Consider the following 23,277-nt stretch of genomic DNA (forward strand, 5'->3'; position numbering starts at 1 on the left):
GAATTTATCAGGTAAACATGTAGAAAAAATAATATGAGGAATGTTTGATACATAAATAAATAAATAAATAAATAAATACCAGTTCTCTCTGTTGCTCTTGATCTAACGGCAATATGTAACTTGCATTGCTGTGCTAGCAATGTAAGGTTTATATTTGTCTGTTTTTTTTTTTGTTTGTTTTTGTTTTTTTTTTTTTTTTAAGTTATAATCAGGTTCCAGGGATTTAGTTTTTTTTATCATGTATTTGAAAAACAGAATAATTCACCAAATTTCTCATTAGCTTGTTATTTAGTGGAGAGATGGGTCCACTGAAGCATTACAAAGTCAGTTTACGTTGTTTTTTGATGTTACTGTTGTTTCATTATTAAATGATTTCTTGTTCTTATTTTTTTTTTCCCCTTAAATGAGATTATTCACATCCTTAGTAAGTTAAAAGATAGCTTTACAGAAATATGTGACCAGAACCACAAAACTGAATTATGTGTGAATAGAATTTGAGGTTGTCTTCTTCTCCTAAACTACTTTTAGACTAGAACAAACTAAAATTGCAAAACTAAAAAACAAACACACACACACACCAAAACAAACAAGCATAAAAGCTTGTTATACTAACGTAAAAAGAGCAATATTTTAGAAATATCTGAAACTGCGTTCTGCAATATTGGTAAAAGGAAAACAAAATTAAATTGAAGCAGTTTAAATCTGTGCTTTGCAAAATAAACATTTATCCAAGCAGTTTTTCATTTCTCTCATCACTAAAAGTTAAAGAAACTTTTATTTTTTGAAATCAGCAAGCAAGACACTTGTCATCTGACTGGAATGCGATCGAAGATTATGCTTTTAGCCATGCAACAGTAACAACAGGATCAAAGACGTAGAGCTTTATCATTGTTATTACTAAAGAAGTCAGACAGAGATGGTGTAGTAGGAAATAAAAGGTTTATTATTACCTGCTATCAAAATGCAAACAGTTCAAAAACATTTAGAGATGGGAAGATCAAAAGTTCCATGCAACTCATCCCCCTTAAGCCTTGGGGTTCTCTTTCCCTTTTTAAGTATTGACAATACAAATCAAGAGGGAGAAAGAAGAAATTGATAAGCATCGCTGCTCTATGAAAGCTCCATTTAATGTGTATGTGGATATCCCAAGCTTTTTACCAGACAGAATTGCAAAAATAAGTAGGAAATTAGTTATTTGAGGGTAAATAATGATTTTTCCATCAGATTTTTTCTTGAGTTATGTTCAGGCATTTCTATATGCAGGTTAGTACACATAATAAATTGTGAACTGTATAGTGGTTGGTCAGACAAGGGATATAGGGTTACTTCAGCTCCTTTGAGGCAAATCAGTTTTCTTAAGGGACCTCTTGCTAATATAAGTATGTGCAATTGTAATAAAAAGAAACAAAAAGAAATAAAAATGTGAAGCACTGATAGTTTGTAACTTTTAGCATAGGACTTGTGTTTCTAAACATGTCATTGTTTCTGAAAACCTGGAGTTGAAAATAAGCCAATTTTATATCTGAAATCAGAAGGGTAAATAAATGATGTGTATTGAAAACCATATGAAGCAGTCTGATACTGCAAATGACTAATCACATGGTTTCAGCAGGAGGTTAGGAATGTAAATAGGAGTTAAGAACCCCTGCTGAACCTGGAACGTGTTTAACTTTATATACTTGAGCAGTATTTAAATCAACGGGAACTCAATAAAACATTAAGCAATCTCATGTTTAAAGGAATAAAGCTGAGATTATTCTTCTTGACTATGTGTGGTTACTAAGACATTATTTTATATCCTTTTATTTTTATATCCCTTTATTTTCATACCATTTAAATTCACAGTTTGGTTTTCTTTCTGGTTTGCTGAACTGAATAAACGTTCAGTTTATTGGTATTTTGTGAATAATGAGGTCCACTAGAACATTCTCATCACTCATAAAATATCAGTGAGCTCTATGTTTATTCAGCAGAATAAAAGGCATTTGAATTGAGTTGTTAAATGAAAGATTTTATTGATATTTATAAGTGATGAGATCATTCAGAAGTATCATTCACCTGTAATAAATATTCAATACATCAGACATTATTTTTACAGTAGTATAAATACATATTATTTCACTAATTCACTTAAAATAGTAGGTTAATAATATATACAACTACTTCCCATACCTAAATATAGCATTTGATTAAAATACTTCTCTTGTTCATAATTTTTCACATAATCTAAAATTCATACTGTATTTTACGAGCCTATATGAATGTCATATATGATAATTACAACCATATAAACAGATAGATAGTGATACCATATGCTGATTAAATAATTGTCAGGTCATGATAGTACAGATGTGATTCAGGCAGTGTAAGGGAACTAAAATTCATAGCTTTGCCAATCACAGACTCAGCCCTACAGACATTGTCAAGCTACAATTAGATACATCAATCAGCAAACTCACTGCTTTAGATGCACGAGAGAGGTGCCACAGATACATTTACATTATTTTACAGAAGTCATACACAAAGCTAAATGATACAGGATGGCACTTCTGAAGGAACTGACTCCAAAAGATCTGACCCAAGGAGCAACCAGTTTTTCCCTGCTCCTGGAAATGCAACCACACTGAAGACCTGCCATGCTGTTCCCAGGTCTGCTCTCCATGGAAGGACAGGGTGATGGCCACCCAGCTGCCCTGGCACTGCAAGCCTGCCACTGCACCAGCTCATCCTGCAACTGAAAGGTGAAAGAGGGCCCTCTCTGCTTCATCCTGGTCAGCCTAAGCACAGGAGTCCATGGTGTTCCCTGCTCCAGATCCCGAATAGGAAGTCAAAGCTTCAGGTAAATTCCGGTTGCATAGCCTAAAGTCAGCTTATTCTAGGTTAATATAATCTCTGTGTGCTATTTTGGTAATTCATTTCTGGTAACTAAGAAATGTCCCCAGTATATTATAAGAATCAAAAGAATCATCAGAGCTATAGCAATTTGAGAAGGGTGGATAGACATGAACAATTCTAGCTTTAAGACAATAGGGCTGGTGCAGATTTCTGGTTTGAAGAGTCCTACAGGAATAACTAACATCAAAGGAGTCTCTTTAAGCCATCATTAAAAATGGAAAAAAAAAATCTGACCTGTTAATCTTTGATGTTTTTCTTTCATATCAATATATGCATTTGTACATGTTTATGAACAGCTTTGCTGTCTTGTTTTCTGTATAAAATTTAGGTAGGTGGCATGTCACAGTGTCACACAAACTCTGTGTTTGTGTGCAAATAAACAATAAAACACAATTACATGGCACAGTTGTAGCACAACACATTAAATTCTCTTAACTTACAACTTTATATTACACCCGAAAAAATGCAAATGTGTATTCTCATATCAAAAGATGCAATAGATAGTCAGATTATGACTACCAATTACATTCCAGATGCAAGGTTCCAACAGCAAATGTTTTTTTAATAGTCCATAAAATTTTTACAAGGTTTAGTTTGGGCCGACTTGCAGTTGTCTAAATTTAGTTTTTCTTGCCAAAAACATCCTTTTAGTGAACCACAAAATAACTGTTTTTTTTTGTTTGTTTGTTTGTTTGTTTTGTTTTGTTTTTTTTTTAATCACTTTGAAGCTTTCAAAATTTGATACTGAAATTTACAGTACAGATCAGGAAGTAACAGAGAAGGTAGCACACAGTTTCTCAAAGAAAATATTCACTTATAGTGAAAGGTTTAGACTTCATTTCCTTTTATAATGTCATACATAAACGAGAAACAATAGTTTTGGCTATACTAAAACATTCATGATTTAATGCAGCAGAAAGGCCACTACTAGTTATGGAGGTATCAAGTACACTATCCATAAATATCTGCATTTGCATTTACATGTAAAGCATGGACTAGCTTATCTAAAAGTTATTTAAGACAGTATCTTCATGACCTACAAAGCTTTGCTGTATCTGACAGTGTAGAATTAAAAGAAGAAATGTAACCAAGTCTCAAATTATCAATGCTAGGTCAGAGACTTCTTTTTTATAGCCTTTAGGTATACAACACTTTAGATTTACACGGTTTTGCTCCCAAATTTAAACAACACAGATAATCATTTGAGGAAGTGTTACCCATGATGGATTTATAGTGTTAGAAGTTCAAGAATGGTTGCAACAGTGTTCTGGCTTTAATTTGGTGCAATGGTACTGATTCTTTATGTGTCATAAGCAGTGCCACCAGTCCAACTACAAGATATCAATTTTATCACAAAAGCTTTAATTGTGATCTAAAAATTTTAATCTGGTAGCCAACAAGTTCAGAAACATGTCAGGAACATCTGTACTTATATCTGATGCATCATCCATCTGTAACCTCAAATGTCATACCAGTTAGGGCTAAAAAGATACTGTCACCTACATTGATTATATTTTGGCCTTTTAAATGCCATTTGGGGCAGACAAAGGAAAAAACTGTGACGTTTTCCCCACGAGTATTTACCAAGTATTAACAAAACTGCTTAACTGTACTAAGGAGACTTAAATACATGTATATTAAAGAAGTTGTTGGCCATCAGAAGTAAGTAATGTGTGTGAAAGAACTTATTTAACTGATGATGTTTTTAATACCCAAGAACAGATTAGTTTCTCTGCTATGTTGTTCAAAAGCATTAAATTATTTTAATGAACACGTGACTCTCTTTCTTTCTTTTGTTGTGGAGCTCCATATGCAACCAGTGTTCATGACCAAATCTACTCTTTGAGGGACCTTTTCATTATCGGAGCTTGTTTCATTCTGCTGGGTGTAAAGGACCACGTGGAACTTCCCGCAGGCTAGAGGGGGAAGATCCTGTCTCTCTCTCTCTCCCTCTCTCCCTCCCTCCCTCCCAGTCTGAAAATCAGAGAGAAACTTTTCTAATTGCTATGCAGATGTAATACCCTTTGTATTGCAAATCTATCCACCTATTATAAATTCCTTCCTCCAAATTCATCTGCAAACATTAAAAACAGTAATATTCTATTGTAGAAAGAATAACAGAGCAGACAAACAAGAATATCAAAATTGATATAGTAGAATAAATTTTGCCTCTGTGTTTGTTAGTTTAGTTTTCAGTATTATTGATTTTAATAGTTAGCCATAAAATCAAATGCAGCAAAAAGCTTCATAGTGAAGGGATTATCATCTCACACCAATCTAATATGCAAGTTTAGTTATCCAATAAAATGAACTACAAATAACATTTCCACAAGTCACTGAATTTCATAACCTTCAGTAAGATTACTAGAGATATTTTTCACCACATCTCATCATGTTTTATTTATTTATTTATTTACTATTAGAATAACTGTTAATATTAGAGCACATTTTTATTTTTTTTTTCATTTTTCATTTTTTGGTTCAGGATATTGTGTTTTTGAAGCAAGGAAAAGCTACATGATACGGAATCTTGCCAACTTTTGATTAACAATAAAACTGTTAAGAGTATTGGTCTGCAATATAATGATAAGATTAAACTGTGAAACAAGTTTGATTATAAAAGACCTGGTCTGAAAAAATGTAATCCTGATGTAAAATGCTCTATATTATGGATGGGAAGGAATAATAAACCATCTTATGCATATACTAAAAGTTAAATATTCAATTATATTTTAAAAGTCATCCTTATCAGTGAAATACACTTGCTCTACCAAAATAAAAGTTGTATAATTGAAAACGAAAGTTATATCTGTGTCCTTCAACTTTTTCCAAGGTGCCTGTTGATTTTCTCCAGAACACTTCAGATTACCTTTTTTTTTTTTTTTTTTAGGGGTATGGGATGGGACAGAATATGGGGGGCAAAACAGGGTGGGATAAAACCTTCCATTTTGTTCAGTCATTTCACTATTAACTAATATATACTGATCATGTAAACCTTCTCCCATCCACATATTTCAAGACATATATTAAAACTGTTAAACTATGGATTTATAAACAATTTTCAATTCATTTTGCATATGGAAAAAATACTGCACACTAGTTTTCCACACTTGCATTCATACAGTACTTTTTGGGTTTGATTAATCAATCAGTTTTGAGTGTGTGAATTTTATGCTCTGTGTAAAAAGTGCATTCAGGATTTGTCATTGGCTTATTTGGGCTTTTATAGAGACAATGCTACCTTCTAATTCAGTTTCCAATACAAACACAATGTATTAGCTTCTGCAGAATGCTCAACAGTGGCTGTTTAAGTTAGATAAAAATCAAAACATTAAATTTGCTGAGTGGTACAAATATTTGACTGACAATTCATTTGCTCACCTCTGATTAACAAGTTTTTTTAAAAGCCTTCTCAAATCTAGAACAAACTCTAGGACTGTTGGTCATGCAGGTCTTCAGATTCACACCTTAGAAAACAAAGTGGTAAGTTAACCAGTCTAGATGAACGTACAACTGCATTTTTTTGGGTCTAACCAGGCAATATTATGGCTCATATATCTAAATTCAGTGGCATAGATCTAAACATTCTTGGGATGTAAACAATGTAGTGTTCATAAAGAGAGATAGCTCTTCAAGGAATTTGAAACAACCGAGGATCACTGTGGCTCCGAGAAGTTGCTGCTATACACATTGATAACTCCTATGCTTATAACCCCCTTCCTACATGACTGTTGGTTTACCAGGTATTACATTAAACAAATTCCTTCTACCAGAACTTCTTAATTTTCCTGTTACATCAAGGAATTCAATGGAGCTTTATGTTCAAGGCAGAAGTTCTCATTCATTAGGCACCTACGAACATTACAGAAGACACGGTTTTAATTCAGCATCACTAGGTTTTCTTACCTGGTTGAAAATGTGCAAGTTAATTAAAGGAAAAATAAAGGTTAAAAGCTGGTACCTTTCAGTTGACATCTTCTAGCCAAAAGATCAGTATGAAGCAATGGTGAGGGAAGAGGAAAAAGAATAAAAATTAAGCAAGACAAAAATAACTATAATTAGCCAAAAAGGGCAAAGATTTTATGACAAGTAGCTATGCACTAGTTATTTTACAATTTTTGGGGCCCCAGCAAGAAGGAACTGAATGATGGATGTAGTACCATTCTTCTTCAGACCATGAGAACATGCCACTTCTTGTTGTGGACTAAGAAGCATCACTTCCATTAAAAGAAAGAATGTGACATTTTTTCTACCCCACCCCAATGTATTTTAGGACATACCATAATAAAAGCCAGAAAGCTAATGGAAAGCATCTAATTTTATGGTCTAGTACTTTTTTAGTTTTCAGGATTTCTAATAAATATTTTCACTTCTACTCTAATTCTATTTAAGATATTGCATTGTTTTTGTTTGTTTGTTTTAATTTAGATAATGCATGTACATTCATTTTCAAACAAAAACAAAAACAAAGCAAAGCAAAACAAAACAAAACAAACAGAAAATTTCCAGATTACCAGGCAAAATGATTATATTATATGCTGGTATTCTACTGATACTTTATAGATGATAGGTGCACTCACCATATTTCTTTCCCATTGCTTTTGTTCTCCACATAAGATAAGAAATACTTTGGTGGATTTTTTCTATGAAGTCTAGTTCAGAATACTCGACTCTTCATGTTATTCCAAAATTTCTCTTGGCATGCTATATTTTATGCAATTGTCTAGATATCACTCCAGCTATCTTTCTGCATGGACAGTATGTACTGTTCTAGTTTAATAACAGTTATTTTCCTTGCAACACTATATTGGTTCCAACTAAGAAAGAAAGCAGAAAGAAAATAAGCTTTAATGTTATTTTTGAGGTGGCAGAACAAGACATGTATGATACTATTTCTGCATGCTGGTTGGCCTTGATCATACTGTCACCTGCAGTATTCTGTTTTACCCACACAGATGAAGGAACATGGTTATTATATGTTAAATAAAGTAAGGATACTAGAGATTTAGCATACTTTGATTTCGGAGGAAAGCACGTCTTCATAAAAATTTACCTGCATAGCTTCATGATTAATTGAAAATATGCTAGTACAGCATCTTTACAGGTTATTGTTACACGGCTTGCACAAGTGTAAACTGATTCCAAATGTCAACAAAAATGCCAAGCATACCTACAGGCTATGAAAATAAATACCAAGTCTACTCATTTCATTTCATCAGACTTCAGTCAAAGCCAACAAAAATAAATCTTTCACATGTAAAAAATATCTTCACATTATAAACCGCTGTCTGAGTTGTACATTACTTTTCAATATGTTTCCACCTTTTGAAAATGCTGTAATCTATTTTATTTATTTGCAACAGAGTTATTATGTATAAGCAAAACAAGTCAAGTACAAATAATCTTTGCAACTAAACAGTTGTAATATATATTTGCTGTACCATAATTAAAAGTCTCTTTTTTTCCTTACTGAACCTCAACAGCTGCTGCACCTAGTGCAATTGTGTTAATATGTTTCTAAACAATAATTTAGGGTAACAGTTTTGCTCCAGATTTTTGAATAAGAGCCCTGTAAAACACAGTAGTTTTGATGTATATGCACGCTGATAAGAGTTATTTCCACCATGTGTATATGCTGGAAATAAGAGCCAATCATCTGGACAGTGCATTTTAAATTTGGTAATCTTTCTGCTCAATTGATATCAGCAGAATGTTGAACATTCAGTGGGTCAGGACATTTTATTAGGAGACTCTGGTTTTAAATTCTTGCTTAAAACAATTCATCATTGCCCTTTCCATCTGAAGAAGTTTTACGTTTTGAGAGTTAATTTACTGTACAGACTCTGATTTGATAGGCCCTGAACCTTCTGCTCACAAGTTAGTTAACATTACATTTTTCCTACTCTTTCCTTTTTAATCTTCAAAATCATGGTTGATTTCCCCATAATGAATAATTAACAAAGCAAACTGTTCTGCTGCATGAATTTGAAAGGAAACAGAATAGCAAAATAACTTTTTGCCTTTATAGTTGGGGTAGAGAAGTGTAATTCTGAAAAAAGAAAATGAATACATGTGTATATATTTAACTCCTTCACAGGCCAGCCGTCGCTATCTGGAGATATCCAGCCACATTTTGCTGCAGGGTAAACTGGCTCACGTTTCATTCACTACCAGGTTGCATCCATTGAAGCCAGAGTAATTTATTTTATCACGTTTCTATTAGCTGTATGTAAACCAAAAATGACCATGTTTTGTTAGGGGTAAGCATTCAAAATCTGAACCAGAAGGGTTTACTTTCAGAGATTCCAGCACAAAATACCTGACTTACTGAACCACATCATTCCTTTACTAATGTTTTTAAATCTTTCTTAGATCATAACAAAAAAATAGAAGGTAAAAAAAAATAAATGAATAAGAGCCTACTAGACAAAGCTGAAAAAGAACATTTGCATTTGAGGTGCTGAGCACACTATCTATATACTGAATTATTTTACACTGACTTCTGACAACAGAAAATGCTGCAGATATGTTTCTGCAGGTTCCCCAGCAGATCTGGTGAATCTGTATTTTCTCTCAAAATCTCTGGTAAAATTCTATACCACAGAATAAAAATATATTTTCATACTCAAAAATTATATACAAATTTTAATTTGGTATACATATATTTAAGTTGAATTAAAAAGTAATTTTTACATAAGAAGATGGAAAATGTATATTTCTTGATACATATATTAATACTGGAATCACGTTTAACTACAGAACCTCAAGAATTCTTATACAAGCAAATATACAGTATATATCATGTTTCCCAGAGTTCGTGATTTCCCTCTTTAAAATTCTGCAATGAATTTCTTTACACTATTCTTCAGACTTTAAATCAGATTTTTTTTCCTGGGCAATAAAAAATCATGTGCATCTTAATTCTAAACTAATAACAATTCCATGAATGAGGCTCTAACATAATTAAAGAAGCCTAACAGTGTAATTAGATAAATGATTTTTTGAAAACTAGATTTACAGTAGTTTGGCTATTCTGTTAAAAGCCTACATACATATGCTCATTCTCTGAGGTAACAAGTTATTTTACCTTTTATTCACAAAGATACATGCATATTTACACCTCATTATCAGAGTCTGGATTTTCTTGGCTTTATGCCTGACTTGTAAAAAGTTTTTTTGAAACAAATAACGATGTGATATAATCAGTATGTTCTGATATTAGAAAATGAAAAAAGTGCAGATTATTCATTTCAAAATGTAAAGGAGAAACTTCTCATTAGAAATAAAATATAATATAATATAAAATAAAATAAAATAAAATAAAATAAAATAAAATAAAATAAAATAAAATAAAATAAAATAAAATAAAAAAGTCCACTCTTCTCTAAATCACAATAACAAAAAATAAAACATAGTATTTATGAGTTTCTTTTTAGTATTTGCCTCTGAATTCTGAGTTTTGCTGGGCCTTTCAAGATTAACTTTCATAATCAAAAAGACAACAGCGTTCTACTATGTGAAGTCTAAAATAAGTAGATGCTCACATCATTCTAATTTAATAGAGTCCATAGTGATATTTCCAATTAAGACTCCTCCCATGCCAGCCAAAAAAACTGTAAATGTTTTAGTGTGTGTGAGGAAAACTCTCCTCAAGAAAAAACTCTGAGAATAACTTGAAAAAGCCTTTTTCAATGAATACAGGCCTATTACTCCACTGTTTCCTCATTTTTTTAACCTTATGAAATATTTAACGTTCTATGAAGTAGAATTCTTTAATTCATTATTTTTTTTAATTATTATTATTATTGCAAAGCCATATCTGTTGTGATATCTAACAACTGGAAAGCGTATTTGTAAAAATCAGTATTAAGAACTCATCCTTTGTCACTGCAGTTTGGTAACCAAGAAGAACAAAGAACAAGAACAACAGGAATGACAAGAACTCCCTTTGACCTCAGGTGTGCTGGATAAAAAATAGATTGTTACCTCCTTGAATTAATAGAGTGGAAATTCATGACAGTGGCAATTATAATTCTGAGTACTTCCACACCCTTCTACTTACCCAAATTAATTGTTAGATCATAACCAGTTTTCTCATGGTATTCCTTCGACAATAGCTTTGTGATGATGATGCGTGATGGGATTTCAAGCCTCACAAAGGACCCTTATTGCCTACTGAGGAAAATAAGAACATTGTTAACAAATATTTCATTTACTTCAACCTGAATGTTCCTCTGTTCTCACGTGTATTTCCTAAGTATTTTTGAAGATACCAACAAGTATTTCTGAAGATATCTGGAATACTTCATGTGTTTGAGACAAATATGTTTAGATTTACAATGTAAACAGGCAGTGGAAAATGAACAGTATTTCTAGTCCACCTTTAAATGTAATAGAGAAAGAAAAGTTAAAAAAAAAAAAAAAAATAAGCAGTATTCCAGTTTACCTGGAATAACCAGTAACCTGGTTTCAGGTTATCTGTAACACAATTTTGTATTAAAACAGCTATGTGTTTAAATGCAAAAAATTCTTCCAATGTCAATATTACATTAAGGTAAACATTTACTATTTTCAATTTATACGTATTTACTTAAGATCATACTTCAGAAAACAAGCCAAGAAGTAAAATGTGAATTGTTTTGATAAGATTTTGACAATTTGAATCTGGTGTCTATTTTTACTTAAAATTATTCCTTACAAAAAGGCACATGCCATAGATTTAAATTTACTATATGGAGGAGGCAGTAAGTCGTCATTACTGTTGGAATTTAAATTTTGGGATTTATTTGTCAATGCTGAACTGTAATGTGTTAACTTTTATAACACTGGGCTTGATTAACACACCCAAACACACACAAAAGCAAGAAGCCTACAAGCACAGAATCTCTAGCTATATATACTCTATGAAACATGTTCAGGACACATGTCTGGAATAGAGTGGATAAGTTACGATTTTAATACCTTGCTCTGCCTCTTCAGTGGTATGGCTTATCATCAAGAATGCTATACCAGCCTGAACTTGAAACCAGCAGCTCACCAAAGGTCAATGCAAGAAACACCATTTAATTAACCAAACATAATTTTTGCCTTTGTTGGCATTCAATCTGCTGCTGCTACACTCACCAGGTTATCACCAGTGTATCCAGAAGATACTTAAACACAATTGTATGGAAAAGAAACAGAAAAAGAGGCATTCAAAGATTCACAGATACAAGGCTAATATTGTGGGCAACCTACTGAAAGCTGGTACTATGACGACATTTAACCACTGTGCTGATCAGAGATTAGTCAACATTCCCTCTACCCATCTCACATTTGTTACATGAATGGTCATTGCAAAGCCTCCCAAAAGTATAACCAAAGTTCTTCTGCATACACTCAGGGACTACAACTGCCATGACTCTGGCTAGTCAGATAAGCATTTTACTTCTTGATGGCCTTCTCTAGTCTCTAGCCTCTCCTTACAATTAGCTAGGATGACTGAATTGGCTTGTGCCCCTAAATGCTGCTAAATCCAATGGGAAACATGAATCAGAGCTCTCAGCCACGGTAGTTCATAGATCAATATATTAACATGGACTAAAATCAATGATGTTTTGCATTAATATGCTAGATTTTGAATTGCAGCTCCTTAGGACCAGACCCACTGCTCTTCATCTAGTTTCGGGACTTGTAAATGCCACTCAATGGATGTGATGGACAGCTAGAGGTGATAACCTCTTAAATTGTCCTAGCTTGAATCAGTAAAGTTTGTGAAAGAGAAGTCATTAAAAACTTCTGTCCTCCAAATGCAAAAGAAATACCTAGATCTTCCCCACTACCTCCTCTTTCTACCCTTCTGCTGGTAGAAGAAAGTATCATTTATTAATAATTTGTAGGCATCCTCAATCCCTCATCCACTCAATCTCTTATTTTCTCAATTAAACACAGAATAAAGAGGTAACTTTCCTTACCCATTGTATATAAAAATACACTGTGAAAAACTCAAAATGCTTAGAAATCATTTTTGTTTCAGAGCGTATATGGTAACTTGGAAAAGTAGTAATAAATTGACATAAAAAAGTAAAAGACTTATTTTACTTGAGTGTCTGTCACATTCTTCCCCTTACACAAATATTGCAACATAACATTAATTTTGTACATAGAATATCTATTAACTTAATGCACGGTAATAGGACACACACATAGCTAACTCAATTGTCATACAGCTATACAATAGAATGAGCTAATTATAGGAGCCTCTCCTTGGTTTACTGAGAAACATGAAGGTTTTGTTTGTTTGTTGGCTCATTTGTTCCTACTTTAATACAGTTGTGGAGAATACCAGTCTTGTAAGGTAAGAAGCAGAGCTGAGTATCTCCAAGATTATTCATGCATTCAGGGTTAAACAGGTTGGGGCTACAAAAGAATTTTCTCCCAGGCTGAGCTGCAGGAATTTAAAAATATTTTTTTCTTTCTCTCATAGCTTGAAGAGTTGCTCACTTCTTCACAGGATCTCCTGACATTTTGTCTGACAAATTCCTTCTTGCTACTGTATCAATCCAGGACAGCAGTAATTCCCTTCATCTTTTCCATTGCCACACTATAGCTTCTTTTTTTTTTTTTTCCCCCACTAAAAATTTAAGTTTGTAATAGAGTTTCTGTGCCTGTACTACAGTATGATGCATGCACCAGAAAGCAGAAAACCACCAGTTCTTGCACGCTTCAACTTAAAGTAGAGGGGAGACAAGTATGTATACAGTCTTCCCATTCAGAACAGGCTTTGGTTTCTGTCATGTAGAAAGACAAGAGTTGCCAACAGTAAACAAGGCATAAGCTGTCAGTTCAGGTACTTCAAGTTGTCACAGGTACTCACACCGTCTTCCAAATCATATTTTGGCCAAGACTGACAATACTGTGTAAATCACCAAAGACAGTCTATTCATTCTGGAGAAAGCCAGTTGCACAAATGTAAAAATACCTGCATGAACACAAAGCAGCCTGGCTAACTGAAAGAAATCCAAAAGTTTTACTCCTGCCTTACCTACAAATCATATTCTGCTTGAGAAAATTAAACTGCAACTGTGTTCTTGTGCCTTACCTTTCTGTGCCGAAGCACTTTGGTGGTCCATCTGACAATTTTTACAATACCTCATCCTCTTTCAGTAAGCTATTTCCATAGTCTCCACTGCTTGCTGGGAGCTAGGCTTTGTTTGTCTGTATGGCTTGCTTTTCTCTGCAATAAACTACAACACTTTGATAGTACCTTGGGTGTTTTACTAGGGGGAAGAGAACTCTTCCTTTCCACCTACCTGCTGGTGAGGAAGAAAACAAAAAAGAAAACAAAAACAAACAAAACCAACACAACAACAATGAAAGAATTCCAGGGTCCTAAAACTAAATGTATGCACACTGAAAGATATGTGCACAAACAGAAAACAGACATAGGCAGATCTTGTTTAAGATCAGTGAGTCTTCCTACATCTTCAGTTGTACTCATAGTGCATCAGATCTTTGTTAACCTAATGTTAAAATATATGAAGACAAAAAAGATTTTCTTAAATGCACCTTGTATAAATTTGTAAGACAAGGCACAGGAAAAGAACAGTGACAACAGCACTGCCTGAGCAAAATGCAAATGTTGTAGAGCCGCAATCAGCATAAAGAAATTGGAAGCAGGAGTAAAAGAAGGAGGTTGACACTTTTAAGACAGAAAACATGTCTGACCATACTCCAGCTCCCAAGCCACAAAGAGCTGGACTGGATGCCAGAATACAACTTAATTTCATGTCAACATGGGCAACAATCATAAAAATATCAATACTGGGACTAATGATTCCTTCTGAAGAATCAAAGGACCTGTCATCAGAAACTCTTTTGTTTGCTGGAAATCTGTTCAAGCAGTACATAAATGATTCAGAGTCCTTCAGTCCTCTTCCATCTCCATTGAGTACTGTTCCACTGAGAGAGCAGCAAGTTTCACAGCATTACAAGGGAAGGGAATGCTAAATATCTGCCGTCTTGTTTTCAGGGTGCAAGCCAAATCATACACCCCCTCTGCCTATTTTTGTAAGGGGTGGATATGAACCAGAATCTATTCTGATTTCTATTTCCATATCCTACTTGCTATTTTTTTTTTTTCTTTTTTTACCAGTTGCTCAAAATTGTAACCACTGTTTTGAATAAAAACTCCTTCTTCCATTTGCCTGGTTAAAACACAGGCACTTTGCAGGACCAATGCAGCAATCTTTCCACAGTAACTGTTCATAGGTGAAAGTCAGGTCACTTGCTACCCTCACCATTGCTTTAATTATCTGCCTTGCCACATGCCTTACCACATACAATCAACACAATCAAAACAGAAAAGAAAATATTAGAGAGAATGTGGGTTTTGAGCACTTGGTAATATGATTAAAAAAAAAAAAAAAAGGCAAAATGATGACAAGATAGGCACTTAAATAATGAAAAAAAAAAAAACAGTGAAAGTTTATGGTGTGTGCAATTAAATTGTTGAAATGTTTTCCATTTTGTAAAGGTAAAAATCTGTGAAATCCTTTTGTACAACAAATCTAGAAAGTTAGGACCAACATATATACATATATACTTAAAAAGCCTTTTTAATGTAAGCATAGCTTTTAAAGATATTTTTTTTTCTCCTTTCTACAGTAAAGCTTTTTAACAGCATCATTTCTCATTTAGACTGAGCCATGCAATAGTAATTTCCAAACCATAAACAGGCAGCAAGCTACAGATGCAAATTACCAGGAAACCATCACCCTTTTCCCCTTAAAAGCCTGAAATGTTCTGCACAGCACAACACGACACAACAATGTCTGAATGCATTGCTGGCAACATGAAGTGGAATTTCAAGACAGAAAGTGTACTGACCATAGTATCACATGAAAGGACTGGCATTTTGCTGTTTCCCAAGTAGCAGGGTGTACTATTCTAGAAAAGAAAAAACAGTATTATTTCAGTGAACATCCTGGATATGTACCCTTACAAGTTTCTGCTTGCCTCTCTTCTAAAGGTATATGGGATTTGTTCCCATGGATTAGTGCAAGGCCACCTGAAGAACATTAGATGTAATCATCAACCTGACCTCATCAGAAACTGTATTCCATTTCTCCCTCAACCTGTGCCCTTCTAATGTCATTAATTAGATATCTGGCCGCATGCAGCCTCCTTAATGAAAAATGTAATGCAGTGCAGCAGCAAAACAGCATAAAGACCAAATCTATCAGCTCTGTGGGCAGAGGATGAAAAGTGAAAAAAAAGGATTTTCTGTCTTTAGGGAAGACACACTAAGAATGGCAATACAAAATCCCATGTCATGGAAACAAGTAAAAAAAAGCTTTCCAAAAACTGAAGTGTAAACTGTTCATAATCTCACAACAAACAACAAAACAGGAATACACCATATTTTGTGTGTGTGGTTTTGTTTGTTTTGTTTTTATCACTTTCCATAGATTATTAACTCCTTAGAATACATGTTAACTATAACCAGGGGTCAAAGACAGCCTTCTGAGAGTGCGCCCAACTGAGAGAAGGCAGTCCTTACCAAGACATCTTCAGGAAAAAAGAAAAAAAGAAAAAAGTAAAGAAAAAAAAAAGTAAGTTCACAATACCTCCAGAGGAAGGTTTTATTCTTTGTGGACCAAACGCTGAAGGACAATGAAGAATTTCTGATACAAGGAAAGGCAGATGCACACACATGGACAGGATGGGAAGGACGTCATACCATTAAACCAGCAAAGGAATGGATTTGGTACAGAAAATGGTGTGAATGGGGCTTGTAGTAGTGAAGTAACAAGCAGTGAATCCTACATTACAACAACTCATAGACATTACTTTGACTATGCCAAAGACTCTGCTTTCTTTATACATCCAGCTAGCAGTCTAGCCAAGTGCCAGGATAATATCCTAGAGGGAGAAGCTAGTACTGAGACCATCTAAGCACAGCAATATCCAGTTCCTCTCAGTTAATTTCTCAATCCCAAAAGTCAACATTGAAATGAATTCATTAGTTATGAATCATTCCTTGTCACACTTGTCCTTACATCTCACTGAGTTCATTTATTTTGTATTTTTCCCACTGTTTCCACTTTACAAGCACAAAGCCCTAGGGAAGCATTATATTTTCCCACTGGCTACATTGATCAACATAAGAAACACAGAGCCTCAGATTTATTGTCTTGAGCACAGGCTGGCAATGAAAGAATTCCAGGGTACTAAAGCTAAATGTACGCGCAATGAAAGATGTGTTCATGAACAGGAAATAGACATAAGCAGACCTTGTTTAAAATCAGTGAGTCTTCCTACAGCTTCAGATGTTCTCATAGCCCATCAGATCATTGTTAACCTAATGTTAAAATATATGATGAAGACAAAAAAATACTTTCTTAAATACACCTTGTTCTCTATCCTGTCAGCAGAGGCACACTGCCCACATAAATTTGAATATAATTTGGAACATCTGTGAAATAAATAATGTTCCTGTGGTCAGTAGACCTTGTTATTTGTTTATTCATCAAATATTGACGTTCAGTTAATTTTCCATTGATAAAGGTGCTTCTGCTGAGAAAAATGAAGCCTCACAGAAATTTCTCATCTAAGGAAATCTGAAAACAAGTGTTAGATCTCAACCAAAAAGAAAGAGAGAGGGAAAGAGGGAGGGAAAGAGAGGAAGAAAGAGAGAAAATGATAGTGTTCACAAGTAACCAGATACGTGACTCTTCAAAGTTTTAGTACATGCACATAATTTAAAATTCTCTGATTACATCTACTGATTTTAACAGGAATGTTCCTAACATACCAACTTAAGCATTAGCAGTCATTGTAGAATGAAGCCCCTGAACAACAGACTATACTAGCAATACTATGGCGTAAGATAATGATATTTTCAAATATAAATGTCCCATAGAAAAAAAAAAATAAAAAAGCAATACTACCTCTGTTAACTCAGAGCAAAACCAGTAAGTCTGATTCTAGTTTTAAAGCACTCTTTTAACTATCTCCCTCCGGCAATGAAAGAATATGCAGAGAGTTTTAGCGAAACATTAAAAAAATCTCACTTTCAGTGTTTTGAAGTCTTATTTATTTTTTTTTCAACTTCACAGCATTTTAAACTCACAGAAGGAAGCATATCAAATTCAAAAACTTTCTGTTTTCTATCTACCTTGATACATGCTGAATATAATACACCAAATATGACATGATAATTGCTTCAAGGTAAAGAAAAGGGGAATAGTGTCAGTTGTGCAGTTGCCTCAAAATATAGAGTATTGTTGTGAACTGAAAAATGGCATTTGCCATTACTGCACCATAAAAGTTATACTTGCAATTCAGTACTACACAGACACAAGTCATTGCATGGTTTATGTCTCTAAAAATAAATTATAACTTTTCCAGGTAATTGCAGTACCATCCGATTTCTCCTAGAATAGGTTCATGAATAAGGTATATTAAAAAAAAACACAGTTGTTTCACCCATTATAGCAAACAGAGGAATGAAATCATCCCATTAAATTCAGTATTAGACAAGCTTTAAAAAAAACCTATTACTCCTTTACCTCAAGTGTAGAGTCATAGATATCAATTCATATTTTAAGACTACATCTTTTATAAGTGCAGACAGGATTTTTCTCATTTTGGAACATAATGAATATAATTATTCTCTGCCTTGGGTCACTTTTAGTTTCCTAATCACAAATCTCTGCAAAATTGAAGTATGATTTTGAGGACTGATAAAGAATAATAGAGAGACTATAGTATTTATTTTTTTCCATTTCAAGTTGTTTTAACAAGAGAAACAAATTTTAAAATATTTTCATTAAATATGAAGGGACATTTTTTTTTCTCAGAGAATTTCTTTTTTTTTTTTTTTTTTTTTTTTTTCCTGCAGTAACCAATAAAAATTTAAGAAATAAAGATATTCCTCTGAAAAGAATAAATCCAGTTCAAGTAATCCTTCTGAAATTTCATTGTAAGTGTCTTGGCTAAAAAAAATGAACAGGTCAAAAAAAAATTAGGCACATTCTGGAAAGTACACTGAAGTATACGCAACTATCAAACTCCAATGACGTCAGAGTTGCTTCTGTATACTTATAGAGGACTGATACATTTTTCTTTCTCATGGAAACTATTTTTTTCCATCCTGTTGATTTTATTAATATAAAAACAAATATTAATCATACAGCAATAATGCAGTGATTTTTTTTTTCCCTCAGAGTCCTAATTGTTTCTGACGTATCTCTAATCCTCTTACAAAATCCAAATATAAACAAGTTTTAATTTAGATATTAGTTCTTCTCAGACACTGAAGACAATAGAATGATGCAGAAATTATCTCAAAAACACACTTCCCTAGGCAACCCATGGAATCCATAAATTGATTATAAGATACAACAATGAGAAAAACAAAAAATGGTATACACATTTATAAGTATCTGTAGGGTACTTATATCAGGTCATGTATAATATATACATATATATACACACACACAAAACTAAAGTTGAAGTCTCTAAATTTCATTTACCTTGAATACAATTTTTACAATGGAGGGATGAATTACTGCTACCTCTATAAAGAAATTTGAATCCTGAATCTCTAATGCTCCTCATGATAAACACTAGCCCTAACAAAATGTTCTTGGTGGTGGTGGTGGTGGTGTTTTTTTCTGTTTTGCCTTTTGTTTCTTTCTTTCAGTTAGGCAGAGATGGAAGAAATGCAAAAAATACAATTATACAAAAGCCCATAAATTGCTTCTTCTTGCAAGGACCAAGGAGCTTTATTTGATTAAGGAAATCAGCTTTTCTTCTTGTTTTACCTGTCTTTTTTTTTTTTTTTTTCCTGATGCTTATCCATCTATTCCTGCTTACAATATGGACAACAGAAAGCAGTTGGGCAAAGAAAAATCTTTTACTTAATCAGAAACTAATAACCTCTGGTATTCTTTCATTATTGGGACTCATCAGCTGTAATCATCTTTAGTTCCGAAACCCTGAGGACACGGGATAACAAGAGTTAAGCACGTTGCTTAGGGAAAAGTCCTTCTAGAAGTAAGTCTAGTTGTCAATATTGAGAAGATAATCTAATAATCTATTATCCTACAGAGATTCATATTTTAATTTAACTTGGCTAATTAGACCTATAACTCTAAGGATCTGCAAATACCCTTTAATACTATTGATGGTAGAAATCTAACTGAAAGTAAAGCTGAGACATTTGTTTGTTTGGAGATTTACATCATCCCTCTGTCTTCTAAATATTTAATGATGAAAACAAAGTCCTTTGAGGAAGCATCATCTTCTTGCTCTTTAAAAAGAAGGTAAAAATAAGTCTCTCCTTAGGTCCCTTAGGAAAGAGTTTGACACAATTATAAAGATAAAGCTTAATTAAAAAAATAATAATAATAAAATAAATTTCAAAGACAAGGAAGCTGACATAGGAAAATTACCAACAGAACAATAAAAACAATTATACCAAAAATAAGAAGGTAGTAGTATTTTGATATTGGCCTCCCAAGATCCTCTTAAATACACATTCCAGAAATAGAGAAATGACAGTTTCCACTAACTAACTTTTGATAAAAAAGGTTTTGAATTTAGCATTTTTCTTTTCTTTCAAATCAATTAAATAAGAAAAACAAAACCAACACAATTTATTCTATTAATTTCTCTCATTTCAACTGTCAAATGCGTTTTGAGGACCCCTTTTGACTGACAGGTGGCCCCATTAGATTCCCACTGGAAGAGGTGGGAATAGAAAACACGGGTTGTTTTTACTTTGACAAATTACTCGGTTATAGATCAACAACTACAACAAAAAGTTCTGTTCCTTCCTCCTTTGTTTTCTCCCACTTGCCTTCCACTCACAGCCACTACATGCTCACCACAAAGGGTCACTAAGCTGACTGTGATATTCTCTACAGTTTGCACCACCACTGGTACCCATGTTTACTCCCTTGATGCAAGTTTACCCAAAGCAAGCCTGGTGAACAAAGGAGGCATTTTTGAAATAATTGCCTGCTTTCTTACATTGTTTTAAATTTTAATAACCACCTAGGACTACTTGCCAGAATGGATATGTGCAGTTAGGTGTGAGGGTTATAGTATGTGTGGGCAGTGGTAAGAGAAACAGGGAAATGACAAAATTTCAAAACCAGCCTTTTGCTATTGTTACCTTCAAAAGCAATGGCCAACAATCTTCTATAAATGGCAGAGATGATTGTGCTAAGTATGAATGCTACAATTACTCAGCAGTCTATGAAACAGAGACACCAATCCCATTTTCAAATCAGAATCTTAAGCTATGCATCAAAATGAGGTAGTGGCCAATGTTTCCCACTAAACATCATTTTTCTGTGTAAGCAACATTATGTGTTATGTGAAAATCGAAACTTTAGGAATATCATATATACACATGTATATGTTAACTTATGAATTTTGTTGTTGTTGTTCATTTGTTGGTTTTGGTAAAATCATGTCATACAGCAATTTAATTATCTATCATTTAGGAAGATTAATATGATTATTAATATTCTAGTTCAGTACCACATATATTTTACTACATCCAGATGCGAAGAAGTCCCCTTAATTATTTCTTCATGTCTTTTCTGAAATTGTGGTTGTTTGCTTTCAGTAACCAGTATCAGTAAGAGGAAATAATGTTCACAGGATATATGCTATGTTTGAACAGTGAACTCATCAGGTGCCTTCTCTGTACAGTGCCACTGAACCTGCCAATCAACGTGGGCCCTGTTTACAAAACTATTATGTACATCCCCAGCTAGGTAAGTTAGGTATGAACTCCAGAAAGTTGGAATCTTTTTCTTTTGTTGGGTAACTACAGTTACCCAATAATACTTGTAATCCTCACACCTCTTCCCTAACTTCCTTTTCTTTCTGCAGGTTGATGCCTCATACAAAACAAGGCTGCCAAGCCACCCTACTGACTTCCTGCTCTAATATGTAGAAAACCTACCACTGAGGATATCATGTTCAGTTTGAAACTTTTTAAAGTCTGTAGGTTGGAAAGAATGAAATATATTTTTTCAGATTCAGCAAAGGAAAACAAAAGTGAATAACAGTAAAAGAAAAATAGAGTATGAGTGTGAACAAATGGTCTCAAGTAATAATTAATATGCTGCCTGGAAACTGTAAGTAAATGAGTTGTCTAATGTCTAGTGACTGAAGCAGAAAAATAGCATAGTAAAAGTAATACAAAGTTTTTAGGTGTAATGAAATTGTGAAAAAATAATCCATTTTCAATTAAGAGGTCTCTTATTATGATTCATTATGACTGTATTTCATGTCTTTTTGAATCGTTTCACATCTACAATGAAATTATTTCATTTTCCTTATTTTAGTGGGTTTCCTTTTAACATTGAGTCCTCTAGAAGTCTGTTTGTTCTCTTTATTTCTCAGTATAGGTGTGAGTGCCCGCACTGTGATTCATGTGCATAACTTATTTATTACAATCCTGATTAAATATTTAATGCTATGGATAGGTTATGGAAATTCTTATGAATTGCTGACAGTAGTGGGTGTTAACAGTCACTTTTCATTTAGGACAGATGTAAAGAACCATTAAGCTCCTTTATGTAGTTAGGCAGTTGTGACAGTAACTATCTGATAACTCAGACACACCAAACTTCCCTTCTGCTCCTCCACCCTCTTATTTATTTTGGGAGCTAGCTAAGTCCAAGTATATGGATGAATTCAACTGCTATTTGGGGAAAGCTAAGAGATTTTAGAGAATAAAGCAGAAATGAGAATGAGAGTAAGAAAGCACAAAGCAGTCTGAACAGGTATTGTAGCATGTCTCTGTAAAAATATTAAAGGAAAGATCTCATTTTTGGGCCCAGTGATAGTCATAGGAGATTGCAGAGGCCATACACAAAGAACATTGTTCTCTGAATATTCTCTAAGTCAGGAACATAGGATATGGGAAGTTTCTTACACGTGAAGTGTAAGAACTTCATCAGCAATACCTGATCCTAGTATTTTTTGCTGTTAACACAAATACACAAAGACTGAATTTTGCATATTTAACCTCAAGTGGTAAAGATAACTGAGTTACGCTATCTACTTTATTACTCATTTTTGTCTCCTCAGGAGAGTCACCCTATTTACCATCAAGAAAACTGTGCAACAAGTGGTTCTGTAAAATGCTACATACAGTTAAAAAAAATAGGCATGTTGTTGTTACTTATGATGTGTCTGAAAATAATAATGTCTCACAGACTTGGAGGGAACTAGATGGCATGACAGAGGAAATTGGGAATCATTAAATTGCAGGGAAAAAGATGTTGTGGAAGAAAATTAAAGAACTTAAAGAAAATTAAAGAAAATTAAAGAACTAAAAGACGCATATGCCACGTAGAGCAGAAAAAGACTGAG

The 23,277-nt window shown here is 33.7% G+C and overlaps 1 long non-coding RNA gene across 13 annotated transcripts in view; it reads right to left on the reverse strand.

Annotated features, from left to right (window-relative positions):
• Nucleotides 1-23,277, reverse strand: part of LOC119716920 (uncharacterized) — a 64,973-nt gene that overhangs the window by 36,116 nt on the left and 5,580 nt on the right. For 2 of the 13 annotated variants that reach the window (XR_011809099.1, XR_011809104.1), the window contains exons 2-6: nucleotides 15,763-15,822; nucleotides 10,958-11,070; nucleotides 7,476-7,712; nucleotides 6,857-6,873; nucleotides 6,277-6,362 (exon numbers count right to left, since the gene is read on the reverse strand). This is a non-coding gene — a long non-coding RNA (uncharacterized lncRNA). Of the gene's footprint in view, nucleotides 1-6,276; nucleotides 6,748-6,856; nucleotides 6,874-7,475; nucleotides 7,713-10,957; nucleotides 11,071-15,762; nucleotides 15,823-23,277 lie in introns of all 13 variants that reach the window. The other 11 variants (XR_011809101.1, XR_011809105.1, XR_011809093.1 and 8 more) reach the window with 9 other exon arrangements.

This window comes from Anas platyrhynchos, chromosome 4 (assembly GCF_047663525.1).
Source record: "Anas platyrhynchos isolate ZD024472 breed Pekin duck chromosome 4, IASCAAS_PekinDuck_T2T, whole genome shotgun sequence".
NCBI lineage: Eukaryota > Metazoa > Chordata > Aves > Anseriformes > Anatidae > Anas > Anas platyrhynchos.